The sequence below is a fragment of the Falco rusticolus genome, chromosome 3 (assembly GCF_015220075.1).
Source record: "Falco rusticolus isolate bFalRus1 chromosome 3, bFalRus1.pri, whole genome shotgun sequence".
NCBI lineage: Eukaryota > Metazoa > Chordata > Aves > Falconiformes > Falconidae > Falco > Falco rusticolus.
Genome location: NC_051189.1, coordinates 32511136 through 32528608, shown reverse-complemented (window position 1 = coordinate 32528608; position 17473 = coordinate 32511136). Strand labels below are relative to the sequence as shown.

Here is a 17473-nt window from a genome sequence, read left to right as displayed (position 1 = left end):
TGTCTGTATGTTTGCTTGTTTGCATTATTTTTTCCTTTATAAATAAACTTTATGACTAACAATTTCAAGGTATAATTACTAAGTTTTATTTTAATAAAAGAGATTACCTGTAAAGCTAGATATACCTATCAATCACGCGTAATTTTTCTAGCAGGATATATTTAACTTCAATGTCATTAAATAGCAATAACTGTGAAGTATAAATTGTTAGCAAAGGAATTAATCTATCTGTGAATCTGTATTTATAAATCTGTTACCTATAAAGTTTACTTTATAATGGAGCTTATGGCTGTCACAAAACATCCCTTACCGCCCTTCTCCCTTTCAGATGTACCTGCACTCCGAGTCTGTGTGGTGCTCCATCAAAAGTGTCACTTTGGGTTATGCAGCTTTGCTGACTGGCAGGAACTCACTCCAGCGTGAGATAGCCGCAGTGAAATACCACCTAATTGGGAGCGTCACTGCAGTGGGGACAGCTGACAGGCTGAGTCTTGTCCAGTGCAAGGTAAGCAGCTCCCAGCCCTGCCACTTGCCGCAGCAGCCAAATCCTGCCAAGCTAGAAACATGTCCTGTTCTTCTTCTTCTGACATGTTCGTCACAGGGTTACTGACTGCTTGCTCAGCTGCTTTGCTAATGCATACGCATGAGCTCGCAGGCTTGCAGTGTGGCTGTGCCAGAAAGGGGAGCATGCTGCAGTGGACTCGTGGATGCATTTATATTTGCCCAGCTCTGTAACTGCATCAGCACAGAGCTGTGCCCCAACACATCAGCCTTTTCCTCCACTGCTGCAGGTAGCAGTGAGACTGAAACTGGAAATACAGAAGTGCCATTATGTCCCTTTCAGTAACACCTTTCTTCATATTACTGAAAAAAAAAAAGAAAAAGTCTCTCCCAGTCTTCAAGTTCTTTAATTTTATGACATGAACACTTTCTGCCTACAGGTATTTTGTATCGCATTATATGGTTTGCCAAAATATTATTTTATATATGTATATCCATTTCATTTTAAAATCCTTTTTGCATGTAAACAGAAAAATTAAGCCGATTGCTTGCAGGCCCCAGTCTGAACTGAAAAATTTATGTGTCCGGATTCTAGGTATAAGTTATTTACCAGCTTAGCCTCTGTACAAATTCGATTGACCCTCCTGAGACAGTTTGGCTGCTGAAGAGATAATAAGAAATCACTAATATTTTTATAATCTACACAATTTTAAAATATTTAAGAACATGCTGTCATGGCAATAACTGCTCATGTGATAGCAACTCCTAAAAATACTCCTGAATTCATTATATGGTTAGCATATATGTGATTCCCAAAAGAACCATTTCTTAGAGTATTACTTTTGAGGGCCTACTTCCAGTGCATTAACGTTTTTGATGCTATAACATCACTGGAAGAAAGTCTGCTATGAACAGAGACATTTCCTTTGCAGAGAAGGGGAATCTAACTGATTTACATGATCAAACCCTTTTCAGTCCCTTGGAAAATCTGGTACCTCATAAAACTATCAACAAATTTGTTGTTTTTTATCAACAAAAGCAAACTTTCATCTATTTCTATTAAAAATGTCTTTAAAATCAGGCCAGAGTCATGGTTTCCAAAATGGTAGATTCAGAATTTAACTCACAGTAGCACTTACTCAAAATATTCAGGGAATTCTGCTGCTTTATTGGCATGCAGGATAAATTAAAAAATTGAGATCTCATTTAAAAATTGGCTTCCACAAGTATATTCTGATGTTCACCTGGAACAGCATGACATAATTTAAGTGTGATTTTTATACACAAAGACAGAGCTTCAAAGCAAGGAATATAACTCCATACTAAATCATCATCAGTGCTTCACTTGTAAAAAGTTGCTTGCCTGAGCATTGTGTCAGTAGCTTAGTTATGTTCTTCTGCCTGACAGATGTGGAATAGTGTGTAACACTAAGACACTGTTGCAGTATAAGCTTGCCCAGCACTTTTCTGTTGGCAAAGTGCATTAACGGTAGAGCTGTCGCAAAGTATCCTGAGACAAATGTATATTAATAAGAATTGTCAGGTCTTGCTCGTTCATGGTGACTTTCTTTTTCATTTCATAGAAGGGCAGTGATTAATGAAACCTCTGTATGTGGTATATGACTAGGGAAGAGAAGCCCAGCTTTCCAAATACAAGCAAGATCTCCTCATACGAGACATCAGGGATGAGCTGTGACTCACCAGCCAGAGAGCGAGGAGCGAGCGATGAAAAAGAAGTGGCTCATTTGTTGGAAACAAATTGCAAGAAATCACTGCTCCAGAACTGGATCTGCCACCTACATGATGTATGAGCCTTCAGACGCAGATGTCTCCTGAAGATATCTACAAACCGTACTCTAAATTAGTTTTATACCAGAAAAGCCACAATAATTCAGCTTTTCAGGACTGCCTTATCACAGTCCACCCATGTGACAGCCCTTGGACAAGATCCTCAGCCTGCTTTGTTCATTCTGAGTAAATGGGTTGGAGCAGAAAAGGTCCTACCAGCTGCATGCTTGCTTATGTGAAGATTGCTGTAAGACAAGTATGGTGGCTATGCAAGGTGTACAGGAGAAGGTAGTACAAGAATAATGGAGGCAGTGTTGCAGCACTATCCAAACTAGCTGGCTGCAACAAGGCTTTTACCAGCACATACCAGAAGCCTTGTTGCAGCTGGCTAGTTTGGATCGTGCTGCGACAGCAGAGCTACAGAATACAGCCACTAACATTCGTACTTTGCCGTAAGACTCAGGTCTGCCTGAATTTCAAAGGGTCCTCATCTGACTTCTGAACTTAAAGCATTCATCTTTTCCAGGCACCTGGAGAGCCAGCGAACAGATTTTTACCATGTAGCTCTTCAGGAAGTCTTGTCCTTGAAGAGATGTGTTTCATCAAACCACCACAGTACTTAACACCTTTCCCTCGATCACTGTTCCTGTTTTGCAAGCCTCTGTGGCTTCCAAGCTGTTCTGCCAGTGATCAAGTAAAATGGAAAATCCAGAAAAAAAATCCCACTCTTCAGGATATGTCTTCTTTGGCAAAGGCAGCACAAACTTTCTCATATAAGCCTTGGCATTAAGGGGAAGAGAAATACAGACCCATTTTTTCCAAAGCTAAACAAGGTTCCTAGGAGCTCAAGCTATGCTGGCAGAGAACAAACTGTGCTGACAAGCAACTAGTCTTCAAGACTTCATGCATTTTCTGAAGAGGCCATAAAATAAATACCTGACTCAGAAAAATGTATATATGTCTGAAATCTCTTCACCCTTTGTAACCCATGCATTTTCAGGGGTTTAGGCAATCATACCTAAATGACCCTGCCTTTCAGACACTTGCTCCCCAGGTTTGCAGGGTTTCACCTACATAAGTACACTGAAGACTTCTCTTAAATCTCTTTCTGGCCCCCTTAAGCTGTCTGTGTTGGCCTGACATTAAGAAATATGGCATATGACCCAAGTAATGCAAAAGCTGCATCCATCAGCATTTACTTTGATTTTCCTTTCATAAACAAATGCAAATCAGATAATACACCACAAAAGAAATAATATCTGAGCAATTATTTTAAATACTTTCCACATCTTCTAAGCACAAGTACAATTTTTAATAACAATTTTTGGCTAAATTACCTAAGCTAACAGTAACTTTGTCCAGCTGCTCTACCAAACTGATAGGTGCTCTCCTCTGTCACTGTAAGATATACATGAAAACCTCAAACTGCATCAAATAAACAGCTCTGTGAAAAGTAAAATACTGAAAGATGCCTTGAAATGTGCTTGTGTATGAGAGATAATCCCTAAAAATATACTGATATATAAAAACTTCTGCCCATGTATCTGTAATGCAGATGGCACCTTAAATTAGCTAGCTCATATTTTAAAGGGATTCTATGAAAAATAAGAAATGCAGATCACAACATTTTATTATCTTTATATTCTGTGAGTACTTGGAGAACATGCAGAAGAAAAATCTATCCCCGAGAGTGTTTTAATAAAGCCGATTATTTATACAGTTGTTTGAAAAGATGTGTCATACTGCTTATCTGAAATGTCACATTCACGTTCTCACCAGTATCAAAACACAGCTAACAAGGATTTTTCAAGCATGAATTTGAATGACTATAGTGACATCGAGTGGCCATCACCACTAACTGCTGCTGTGTTCTGCCATGAAACCCCTGTTATAATGGTAATGCCAATGTGTTGACTTCAAATAGTGTGCAGTGCTAAATCAACTAGTACTGTTCGTACAGCAACTACAAAGGTGAATTCGTTATACATTGTCGATGTGCAGTTTAAATTCATAGTCAAGCGTTCTAAACATAATCCTGTGTACAATGTAGCAGAGCCCATAATATACTGACAAAAGCACAAGCAGAATACAAAGGCAGAGCATCTGCCACAGGATGGGCTGCACCCTTAAAAGGTTGGCATCAAAAGCCTGAAGAATATGGCCCAAACCATACAAGCATTCACACATGTGCATAACGTCAGGGGTGTGACCAGCACCAAATTCTGTGGCTAATTTCTGTCTCCAGAAGTGCTCCCTCACCACTTGGTCCTGGTGCTTGCTTTGGCCCTGTTCAGCCCCTAAGCTGACAGGAGACCCACTCACGCCCACATGCCCTTGCTCTTCGAATACTTTATACCTGTGCAAAACCATTTGTGTGTGGAGGCTAGATGGGTGCCAGAGCACACCCCCCAACCAGTCCCCTTGCTCAGATAATCTGAGAACCAGCATAGTGGTGAGTGCTCCCATGCCTCAGAAGCCAACCTTGGTGCAGCCGATGAAGTCACTGAGACTAGCTGCATAATTAATCATGCACATAAGCATTCAACTGGCTGGAGCCATATGCTTGGCATTTTGCATGGCAAAGAGGGCTTCACCAGACATCAGGAGGACAAAGATCAGGGATAAAATGAATGCTTATGTTGTCTTTTTTGGTGCTTATTGAATCCACATTATGTTCCTGATCTGTTGCTTCTTTCTTCACCCCCTTTCCAATGCCCATGGCCACAGTATGATAGAAATTCTACTAAAATTCTTCATATTTTTCAATGCTCTGTTACTTCTTTTTAATAGTTTTATTTCTACATTTAAAAGCACTCCTCCTTACTGCCTTTGCTGCTTACATGTTAAGGGTGTAGCCTTATCTATGAAGGCAGACATCTCCTGGCAGTGACAACCTGGCAGAAACCACTGGAGCTTTTCAAAGGTTTGGGTGCACATGCATAGCTCTCACCCAGAGCACATCTCAGATAATTATATACTCTCTGTTCAAACATACAACCATATCATGCCCTGCATCTGCAGGCCATGACTTTAACAGAAGGCTCTCCTCAGTATCTAGAGCTATGTTGAATGAACATGCTGAGTCCAGTGCAAAGACTTTGATCTTCAGATTTCAAGGAAGGAGTGAGTGGTATTTTGTCTGTAAAATGTGCAGCAACTTCTGCATGTGGTGTGAGACTTTAGAGGAATTTGAAGAACAATGCAGGAAAGGAATTTCTTTTTATATAGTTGTAATAACAGCCCATGTGGATAAAGCAACTCTTTTCTCAAAGGCACATGGTGTGCACAAAATGTCCTGGTTCATTTGTTGTTTTCTTATTATGATGTCCCCAAGTCATTATTCACGGATGTGCTATATTGGAAAGAAACAATTTCCGTAGCATTCCTGTGATAATACTAATTAAGACCATTACACTAATGGATATTTGCAAGGGAGCTTAAGCAGGCAAAAAACACTGGTGGGCTTTGGTACGTACACAACAAGCCAAGCTATCGGATGTCCTGCAACTGGGATGATTCTTGCATGGACCTGCAACAGTGTCCTGGAGCATCCCAGGGGACTGACAGAGGTAACTAGCACAGGAAAGAGGGAAGATGGCTCTGAAGCTGCCAAAGGATGTACAAGCTTGCCTTTTGTGGTGGATTGACCTTGGCCAAATGCCAAATGCCAATCTGTCACTCCCTCTCCTCAACTGGAAAGGTGAGAAAAAACATGATGAAAGATGTTTTTCTTGACCTTGGGTCAAGATAAAGAAAAGGGAGATAACTTAGCACATACTGTCAGGAGCGAAACAGACTCTACTTGGGGAAAATGAATTTCATTTATTACCAATCAAATGAGACTATGATAATGAGAAATAAAAGGAAATCTTAAACCACCTTTTCTGTGCCACTTCCTTCTTCCCAGGCTTAACTTCACCCCTGGCTTCTTTATCTCCTCCCCCCGACCTATGCAGGTGGATGGGGAATGGGGGTTGCAGTTCATTACACATTCTTTGTGCCACTCCTTCCACCTCATACTGTCCCCTCCACAGAAGACAGTCCTCCACAACTTCTCCAACGTGAGTCCTTCCCATGGGCTGCAGTTCTTCATAAACTGCTCCAGCGTGGGTCCCTTCCATAGAGTGCAGTCTTTCAGGAACAGACTGCTCCAGTGTGGGTTCCGCACAGGGCCATAAGTCCTGCCAGAAAAAGCTGCTCCAGCCTGGGTCCCTCTCCACAGGGCCCACAGGTCCTGTCAGGAGCCTCCTCTAGCATAGGCTCCCATGGAGCCACAGCCTCCCTTGGATGCATCCACATGCTGCAGTGTGCGGTCCTCCATGAGCTGCAGACTGGGTAGGTGCTCCACCATGGAGAAATGGACAAATGGGAGTAATTTCCAAAATAACCTTGTAAACTTCTGGACGAAGAAACACAGCATTGAGTGGGTGTATCACATCCTCTATCACCCACAAGCATCTGGAAACACTGAGAGATACAATGGACTGCTAAAACTATGTTGAGAAAGTTGGACATTGGGTCATGGAAACACCAGGATATAGATTTAGCAAAAGCAACATGGCTGGTTAACACCAGAGGATCTGCTAACCATCCTGATCCTGCAAACAAACTCCCAACATGCTGGGGGAGGAGATAAGGTCCCCATAGTGCACACAGAAGTGGCTGAGGAAGGCAGTGTGGTTTACTCCTCCCCTGGGAAAGGCAAACCCATTTGTGGGATTATCTTTGCTCAAGGACCTGGATGTGCTTAGTAGGTAATGCAGAAGGATGGGGACACCATCATCTTTGTGCTTCCTTGGAGAAAAAATAATCCATGGTGCGAGTTGTATGTTGTAGGGAGTCATGTAGCAGGAACGATCTCAACCAACAAAGGGTGAGATTCAAAAGGACCTGGGTGAGTGCAACAATGACCAAAACCAAGCCACTGTTGGGGTCCAACAATTGAACATGCTGCTGCTACTGTCCTGAGAATTCACCTTGATAGATGAGGGCCAAATCATAGCCTGTTTTTACAAACATTTGAAGGAGTGGAGGAAGCCCATGGAATAGGAGAATAATATCTATCTATTACGGGACAGTTAATGAGAATGTATAAATCTGTATCTTCGGTACATAGTGATATAATTAAGATATAAAGAATCAATAACAGAGGCTGCAACTAAAGCAATGATTAACTCAACCTATTAAATAAGCTCACTGAGATGTAACAAGCTTTCTGAGACACCTGGGATATAATAATAGGCAAGAGAAGTGGGATAACAGAGCATTATGGTCAAACCATATAGCACAGGGAACAAATGAAGTTATATAAGAACAAGTAGTGCACATGTTCCCCAAGAAAGTTCAGTTGAAGTTCACCAACTTGCCAGCCACCAGGAGTCTCAACAGACTCCAGGATAAAACCCCAGGAGCTAAGTGTGCATGTGCAAGTGTCTTATGCATATGTAAATCATTTTTGGGAAGTAGCTATAATATGTATTAGATTTTGGTGAAATATGATGAATGTGTGTTTTGTTGTAAAGTGAGGACGCTGGTCAGATAGGTGTGTATGATCTGAGATACTAATCTCCATGCACCCAGCACTGCAATAAAGAATGCCTGCCTTCTAAACTTGGAAAAGTCTAGAGGGTTTCCTTTGTGCTGGTTTTTCAGTATCACTAGTATAAGCTGTATTGCTAAGAAGGGATTTCAGTAATGAGAATTAGATACAAAACAATGGTTAGAAGATATAAAAATGTATTTAATTATGTGGACCTGAGGGTGACACCAATGGTATGGAATAAAAATGGAGATTGTAGTAAGTATGGCTGGAATGCAGTCAACTTTCTCATAGAAGTCCTCATAGTACTTGCTTTGTATTTTTTAGCTAGAAAGATATTGATAACAAACCACCATTTTAGCTACTGCTGAGCGTCAAGGCCACCTCTCCAAACCCACCACACCCAAAGGCCAGTAGGCTGGGGCTGGGCAAGATGTTGAGAGGGGACATAGCCAGAACAGCTGACCCAAGCTGACCAAAAAGATATGTCATACCAAATGGTGTTGTGCTCAGCAATAAAAGCTAAGCGAAAGCAGGAGCTCCCCTCAGAGAAATGGGCCCCAGGCCCTGGCAGCAGCCAGCCACCAGGTCAAGGCTCAGTCTTCCTGGTTGGCACTACAAGAGACACCCCCCCACCAAAAGCCACAGTGCTGGGCAGCAAGGTGACATGCCACATGTGGTGGTGGTGCTCTGCTCCAGGTGCCAGAGCCTGCGGGGGAAGACTTGGTGCTTCCTGGTAGTGCCTGCAGCTGGCTGCTGGAGCAGAGTGGCCACCTGCAGCATGCCCTGGAAGACCTGGAGAACCAGCTCAGTGCCCTTGAGACAGAGAGCTGCCTCCTGAGAAAGACAAGGTCTCCAGAAGTGTGCAAGGAGGCAGAGAGGCTCCAGCAGAAAAATGCCAAGCTAGCTGCCCTCACTGAGCAGCTGAGAGAAAGACGCAGGTTTGCAGGACACCATCAAGCACCTGATGAATACTCCAGTGCTACTGCCTATCCAAAGCTCTGCTGAGGAACTAGGCATGAAATAGTTTCCTCAACAGAGGACTGAGGAGAGGAGAGAGCCTGCTGGAGCTTTGCTGGCACAGAACTAGCGCAGTGAGGTCTCCTCATAGAAGGCAGCTGAGGACCTTCACACCCAACTGGCTGCAGACAGAGGACTCTGTTCTGTGAGCACCCTCAGCCAAAGGTGTGAGGACTTACCAAGCAGCTCACAGAGATAACAGATGAAAACACCAGGCTGGCTGAAGAAAATTCTCCCCAGAATTTTCTGGGGATGTGCTGGGCAGAAAGGTTGCAAGATGTGCTGGGCAGAAAGGTTGCAAGATGAAAATGCTGACCTGAAGGGGCAACTACTGCAAGTGGCAGAGAAGAGAAATTCTGTCATCCAATCCTTCAGCTCTCTTCAAACCCAATGAGAAGATGCACAGCACAAACTGAAAGCCACGAGTGAAATGGCAGAAAGTACTCAAGCAGAAGTAAAAAGGGAGCACAAGGGCACCATGCCACTGTTTCGAGCCCAGGTGACAGAAAACTGCAGAATCAGTTTCAGAGCCCTTCGGAGCCAGCTTGGGCAGAGGACAGTCCTGGGTCCTGCCTTTTTGCCGAGGACCCCACAAGTGAGATGGAAGAAACAGTAACAGGCAAACAGCCCATCATCCTGCAGGTTCTGGGGACAAAAAGGATTCACATCCTGCATATTTCTTCCGATATTTTATCTTTATTTTGAATATATACAGCACAATTACTACAATATAAATACTGTCAGTTTGAAGGTCATGTTCTAAACTAATTTGTATTTGATGATCTTTAAACCTATTCTTTACAAAAGTTTTGAAAATTTGGTTTTGATAAATTTTCTGAGATATGAATCTATACTAGAGATTTACTTATTGGAAATATTTACACAGAAACATATTTGCTGTTTACCAAATCAAACAAAATTTCTCTTTTTAATTGAAGACCACAAGGTGGCATGTGAAACATACAGTAAACATTATTTAAAGAATACAGTAGAAAACTAGTATGCAGTTCTACTGGATGGCTATTACCTGAAAAGTCAAACAGTTTTAAGAAGCAATCTAAATTTTTTGTGGGATTTTGTCTTTTTCAGTCCAAGCTCTTTGCACTGGAAAAGGAATAAGGTGCACAAGCCTTTTATTAACAAGGAGGGACTGTTCTTTCTAGTTTAAAAGTACATTAGGGCATTCCAATACAGACACTTCATTCTGCAGGTCACTTCAAATGCATTCCCAAACCCAAAAAATGTCTTTCTGCCCCATCCCAACTACCATCTCAGCCTGTCTGTGCTATTTTCCCCTGTTTGATGGTTAGCTGTGGTAACTCCAGGCCTGTAAATCTTTAGAGGTATTTCATATATTGACCAAGTGTCAATGATGGAAGACCCCACAGAAGAGGCCCATGTGTTCCTGCCTGGAGACTTGGGAAATGGTCCTACAGGCATTCAGACAATCTGAACCTGTACGACTGGTGTTTGGTACCTTGTGCATGCAGGCTGGTATACAGGGTCCTCATTTAATACCTGCTTTATATATATATTTTTCATTAAAATATTCCACCTTCATTGCTGGGTTATTTTTTAAAGATTTTTTCCAGAATTTACCCTCTCCTAAACTGTTACATTTGTGCTAAAAATATGCCTTACGTTATTCCCAGATGACACATGCTAATTACGTATATAAACAGGAAGAGAAGGCAATGTGTTTATGCTCTAAAACTGAGGAAATGGTTAAGAGGGTTGTTTGATTTTGGCTTACTATAAATTCCTCAAGACATAAGTACTGTTGCTAAAAGCCATAGACCTTCAACAGAACACTCATCAGGAATTACCTGCTCCCAAATGAGTTGCACTTACTAACAAAATGACTAAGGTTCGGAACATCAGTGAATGGGGTTGAATGTTGTAGTCCACAAGCACTAGGGAGGATTTATTTCTCTCTTTGGAATAAAAAAAAAGTATTACCATAACCATTAGTTTTATACAAGAAAAATTACCTTTCATTAAATGAAAGCGTATCTGTTGGAGATGGTTCAGAGTCACAGAATTTGGGCAAGACTTGACTTTGTTCAAGCCTGAAGGATTTCAAACCCAGAGCTGGAAACTAGGGCTATTGCTTCTATGGAGAATTCAGTCTTGTAGCGTACTAAGTATGCTCAGTTCCTACAAGTTGTAGCTTCTCATTTAGGCTGCATCTTAATTTGATTCCAAGACACTTAGGTGTTATCAAATAAACACGCTAACTTTTTACCCTTATTGAAGTGCCAGCAAAAAAAACCAAAACAAAACAAAACACTAATGTTTGACATCTTCAGCCCCCACCTGACCACCTGGTTCTATGCATCCATTTGATTATCTAGACCTCTCCTTGTAGTCTTGTAGTAAAGCAATGAATGTTATCTTGCATGACTGTCATGACTGAAAGCTTAGCAGCTATTTGGAGAGAATTGTAGTGATTCAAGCAACAGGGCAGATTTCCAGCAGATTATGTACTTCTGGGAACTGTAATTACAGACCTGAGAGATTTTTGACACTCTAGGTGGTGCTTTGCATCAAATCTGCCACGGTTGTATAACAGTTTAAATTTAAAAAGATAAAGGGAGAAAAATAAATTTTGCTCTAATGCACTGCTGAAAGTAAATTTTTCAGCTTGCTCTCAGCTGAAATAATTCTGGAGGAAACACCAAGAACATCAGCATTTTAGACTGAAAATGAAAATAAAAGTTAAAACTTAGAAGTAGGGGTAAGGGAGAAGCTGAAGCATTTGAGGAAATACCCCAGCCTAAAAAACTTAACATAGCCTGATCCTGAACATAGCAGACAACTGAATACCTGATACTACCTGTGCTAATAAATTAAAAGGTGTCAGGGAATCCTCCCAGGCCCTGGCACTCAAATCTGCTGCCAGAAGATAGTTTTGTTAGAAGTCTAATCCCTTGGGAGAATAATCCCTTTGGGTTTATGAGAAATATCACTTTTCTAAACAGTCTGTAAGCTTCAGGAATTGGACCCAGTAACTATTATGAACAGGCATTTCTGATGCAGATTCTCTGTTTTGGATGATTAACAGTCATCCCCTGCTAACTGGCCTCATTGCTAAGAAATGGTCCAGTACATGTTTAATTTATTAGCATGGATTCAGCACCTAGGACGCACCCGGGCTGCATGTGGCCCCAGAAAATCCAAGGCAGCATGTGTTGAGAAAGGTACAGAAAAGCACCACAATGTTACTGTGTGCAAGCAGAATCCATCAAAATCTCCCACTCTTTCCCTTCCTCCTTCTTTATTGAGCATTTGTCTCTGCATTACTTCCACACAGATAGCTTCACTGGCTTCATGCAAAGCAAGTCGCTAGGAAGAGGACTGGCATCATAAAATTGCCTATGTCCCACAAGCAAGAGGAGAAAAGAGGAAGCTCGGTGAAAACAGCCAATAAATGGCAAAATGACTCTAGCGTGAGGTGGCTTTGTTAAACTGCTAGTGCTGAAATGAAGTATCATTTATCTTCACAAAAGCACCAGTTTATCCTGACATTATACTTATGACATGCCATCACCAGCAGTAGCACAACACGGAACTAAAATCCCTGGTGACTCACAAGTATCGTACTCCCAAGCGCTCCCTCCCTCCCTCCAAATGTCTAGAAAAGCTCCTAGCATTTTCTGCCCCTTGATTCAGTCAAGCTGGGTAGTGTCCCCATATTGCAATAGCTGGATACAAGTACCCTCATGCAGATCTCTTAATGCAAAATTGTGTCAGCAGTCATCTAAAACAAGAGGCAATAATTTTCAAAAGAATTCAGATGTCCAGGAACAGCCCAGCTAGTGTGTGGCACATGTTAACAAGGAGGGGTTGGCCAAGGCTGGTAGGAGACTACACAGATGATTGCAAAGGGTGTTGGCTCCCACGGTGCTCAACTGTTGTAGCCCTCATTATTAATAGATCTGAGCAAGTGTACCATTGTATTACCAGGGTGGCAGCAGGCAAAACAGGATCTCAGCCAGAATCTAAACACCTAATATTTTGTTTCAGAAAATATCAGGACCAGAAATGATTTCTCACTGGTAAGAACAATTGAAAAAGTTACTACCACACTCCTTCAGTCCTGTAATGTAGATAGCACAAAAAATGCAGACAAAATGTTCTGTTTAAAAAAGCTATTGCAAACCAAATACCCATTCTCTTTTCATATAAAGCTTGGAAAATCCACCAAAAAACCAAGGACAAAGGCACTGTGATTACTGAATCTGATCACTTATTTTCTAAACCAAGGTCCTTTATACAATCCTAAATATACAAATAAAATTCAGGGACTATCAAGAGTTAAAAGAAAAATAATGTCTTTTCCCCAAATGTTTCAGAATATTTAATAGGTAACAGGGTGTGTCGTGTTTAAGTCCAAGAGTAAAAATATACTAAAGTTGTATGAGAGATATAACGGCTAAATGTGTGAGTCCATGTTCTGACTATTGCAATGTTTTTATATTACTTCATATGATCATGTAAATAATTTTATCTAGGTGATACAGATTAGTGTATTTAAGATTAGCATTTTCCTGTCCTCAGGTGGGTCATATCCAGTAAATCTTGATGATGGATATTAAATGTTACATGTTCACAAGAAATTATATTTGTGACCTGGACAAATGTTCAGTTATCTTTACAATACATAACCACTTTCAATATTTGATTTTAATCACTTACCATTTACTTTTTTACTACCTTGCTAAAAGTACGGCAGCTTGCTTTACAACCCTCCCCAAATTTTGTGGGCAAGATAATAATTCCATTTTGCTGAGCCTGTCATTTAAAAACCTGCCATAAAAACAATCCTACTTGCAGAATACCTGTAAATATCACCCAAAAGAAGGGGAGAAAAAAAAAATCTAAAAAAAACAAGGAAGGGCCCTGACATGCCAAAACACGCCAAAGTATAGTTGTAGTTATGAGGCAGGACAGATGGTGACCGTCACAGTCCTGGTACCACTGTTTGGTGGGAGCTATTAGTAGCTGTCCTCTCTGAATAGTGCATCACTTCATATGGGAAGCACAGCACAGCTGAGGTGGAAGAATATGATGCACAGTTAGATCTCTTCCCAGCTCTTTTTCAGATAGGTCACAGCTAGCTGACATATCCAGACTGAGATCCATCCTTAAGCCCAACACCCAGTCATACCCTAAGTGTTTGATACAGCCCACTGGTTTTGATAATCTTCCACAAGTCAAAAATTCAAAGAAGGAACCAAGAGGCAGCTGTCTACAATCATAAGGAAGAACTTTGAATATGAAAAGTACTTTTTTATTTTTATGTCCATTAGATAACAAGTAATGTGAAAGTCACAGCTTGCTGTACCAGGTCATTTATCACCTGACATAACGAGACAGAGGACAAATTAAAGATTACATCACCTGCTCCTTCAAATGTAGCAGCAGCATTGCTAGAAACAGTGTAGCCTTAATTAGGCCCAAATACAGTTTATTGCATAAATAACATATTAAAAGGTGATTATCAGATAATCTACCACTTCCTTTTATTAGTATACTATGCATCTTCTCTACTGTCAACTGCACATTTCAAATTACAGTCCGTTAGGAGCTGTGCTTTGCTAAAGCCCTCTGCAACAACAAGCAAAGCTTTCTGACATGGTCTGACAAGCCAGCCCCAGGAACAGGACAAAAACACAAACCTACTTCTTCCCCAGTCCCATGCTCAGGCTCTGGGACCTAGATTCTGACTTTCTGATCCGCATTCTTTCTTTATCCCAGGATTATTCAGACAGAAATAATCAAGTTAATTTATCCAGAAAATCTACTTGCTCACTGCTTTAGAATTTATCACAGATTTAACTCTGCAATGCAATTCCAGAAAACTGGGGTGGAAAATGCCAGTGCTTTGAGATACAGATAAGCTCATGTTTCTTCTAAGCATTGTATCGCACCACCACCACCAGACAGGAACACACAAATTAGCACTAGCACAAGCAGCTTCACTACGCATTGTCTCCATCACCCTTCTTTTCTTGTAATGACCGCACCTTTGAGGAGTCCATCACATACTCTTCACTGGCGAGGGAGCTGCACTTCCTCTGTGACTGAAGTTTGAGCTGCCACTACGGTTGGATAAGCAGACAGATGTAGTTTTACAAGAAAATGCTTATTTTCTCAATCTTCAGCATACTGAAAGCATAAAAAACTAAGCAGAGTGTACCATTTAGCCACTGACTATCCTTAAATCTGCCATTGATTCTTCCTGCAGGTCACTTTGCACACATTACAAGAACGGATCCTGCTTACAGTTAGAGATACCAAAGGGATTTAAAATAAAAATCAGTAACAATGAAAACAATAATGTTTATCCTATAATGTATAACGTTTTATATGTGATGATCTGCTGAAACAAGTCTTACACTGATTGAGAAATATAAAGTGATTAAAATCAATTGCATGTAATGAGTAGTGAGTGTAATGCAGGTCTCCCAGATATGAGGCTACGACCCAATTTCTAGTTGGAAATAGAAAGTCAACAGGTATTGTTACATCGCTTTGCCAAACACCATTACAATATTGTTTTAAAGTCAATTATATAGTTAATCTAAAAATCAGAACACCACATATAATACTTCAATTGACATCACATCGTATTTTAGTTTTACAAGTTAACAGTGTCAACACAATCTCAACAATATTTTAAAGCTTTAATTTGCACTGAAATTACTTTGTATTTCTGCTGCAGTTTATGCCACATAACTTCAACAATGAAACCTTTAAGCCTGCTGTGATGTCACTTATGGAATTTGAGAGAATGCCTTTTAATATACTAATGAAAATAAAGAGGGGTTTCCAGAAGCAGTAATTATTTACTCTAGTTTTACCCTCAGAAGCCCCTCTTTGTCTAGGGAGCTCCAAGTCACAACTTTGTATTTTTGGAACTTCTGGTTTGGTGTGTCAAAACATCACAGTACTACAGCCACAGAACTCATCTCAAATGGAGCATTCTTCTGCCCTTACTGCCCTTACAAAATTCCTAAAGATCTGCAGAAAGAAGTAACTAACCACTTATTCCTGTTATTCACCCTGTATTCCTTTACTGTGGTGAAAATGTCAATACCGCTTCCACTCAACTTACAGAAACTGACCCCGTGCTGTCTTAGCATGGTGCAAAACCCACTGACATAAGCCGAAACTGACCGGCCCTTTAGCCAATACAAAACAGTATACTTTAGAATATATACATTGTAACAACACGTGGCAATACTCTTGGCACTGTTACCCTTTATAATCACAATATTTTCCTAAGTGAATACACTTAGAACTACAAATAAAAGTGAAATCAACCAGTACAAGGCAAGCAGATGAGCAATTTTTTTTTTTTTTTTATCTTGAACTTTTTAGTATAGTGACATTCAGAATCTCATGGGAGGGAAATACCGTAAGTATGTATTTGCACAGTGGCTTTGTAGTACATGCCTACAGTGTGTGTCCATTACATATTATTTTCTTTAGGAAACAAAATCTTTCTTATGTATCAAAGTTGAAATAGTATGATAAATAGTACTACTGACATGGTAAATAGAGAGAAGGATATGCATAAACAGATACCCAAAACCTGTGTATTGCAAACACTGCATCACAATTACACGTCTGGGAAACCACCTAGTGTGTCCAAAGGACGCAGGCAAAATGAAAACTGAAAACACAGTAAGTCAGTACTTGCTTCATGCAGAGTATGTTAGTAGTGCTGCATCATTTGGAAGATATAAACTGTTCAAGATGTAAAAAATTGGAAAAACATAGCAAAGCTGTCTAAAATACTAGGACCTAGAGAGAACTGAAAAATAATTGCCATGCCTTGAAGCGCGTGCTGCGAAATACTGCACGGTATCCTAGCCTGAGAACTTAGCCCCTTTCCCTCATTCTCTGGTCTATATCCACTACAGGGAGAAAAGAGGAGAGGTGAGAAGTCCCGGACTTTTAGCCCAAGATCCATACACATGGGAAGGTGAGGGATTTGTTCCATTTACCTCTATTTCATCCTGCTTAACTGTCACTCCTTGTCAAAAGCTACAGGCTATTAAATTAAGGCATTTTTTTAGTCTACGAGAACTTGACTTGGTGAACAGGCCTTGCAAAACCTTCCTTTGTAACCCTCACGTAAAGCTATTGCAAACTCATCAGCTGATCAGGCAGCTGGCTCTGAGCCAGGGCAAGGGTGAACTTGCGCTTTCTGGAAATTTCGAAATTACCTTTTTGAAATGCCGCTATCATGAAAAATCTTCCTAGGACAGCCACAGAGAAGACAAGCGAGTGCAAGTGCGAAGTCTCCTCTCCCTTCACCTGAGCGATGAACACCACACCCGGAGCGGCACAAGCCACAGCTCCGGAGGGCGGCGCTCCCTGCCGGGCCCGGCCCTGGCGTCCCGCATCGTTTTTCGGGAAGAGAAATGGCACATCCCCGCCCGCCGCCCGGACGGAGGGGGAGGTTCCCCCCTCTCCCCCGGGGGATACCTGCCGGCACGACGCCCCCGCTCCCCCGAAGGAGCAGGCTGCTGCCCCGACCCTGCGCTCCCGAGGGACCTGCGGCTCCCCCCCGGCCCCTCCCCCCCCGCCCGACTCATCGCGGCGCTCCGCCCT

At 41.4% G+C, this 17473-nt stretch overlaps 1 long non-coding RNA gene across 9 annotated transcripts in view; it reads right to left on the bottom strand.

The window, feature by feature from the left end:
• LOC119145214 overlaps positions 1-17346 on the bottom strand; it is a 47615-nt gene extending 30269 nt beyond the window's left edge. For 8 of the 9 annotated variants that reach the window (XR_005103344.1, XR_005103345.1, XR_005103343.1 and 5 more), the window contains exon 1: positions 17086-17346. This is a non-coding gene — a long non-coding RNA (uncharacterized LOC119145214). Of the gene's footprint in view, positions 1-334; positions 522-17085 lie in introns of those variants that run through there. The other variant, XR_005103346.1, reaches the window with a different exon arrangement.
• Between the last annotated feature and the right edge of the window lie 127 nt (positions 17347-17473).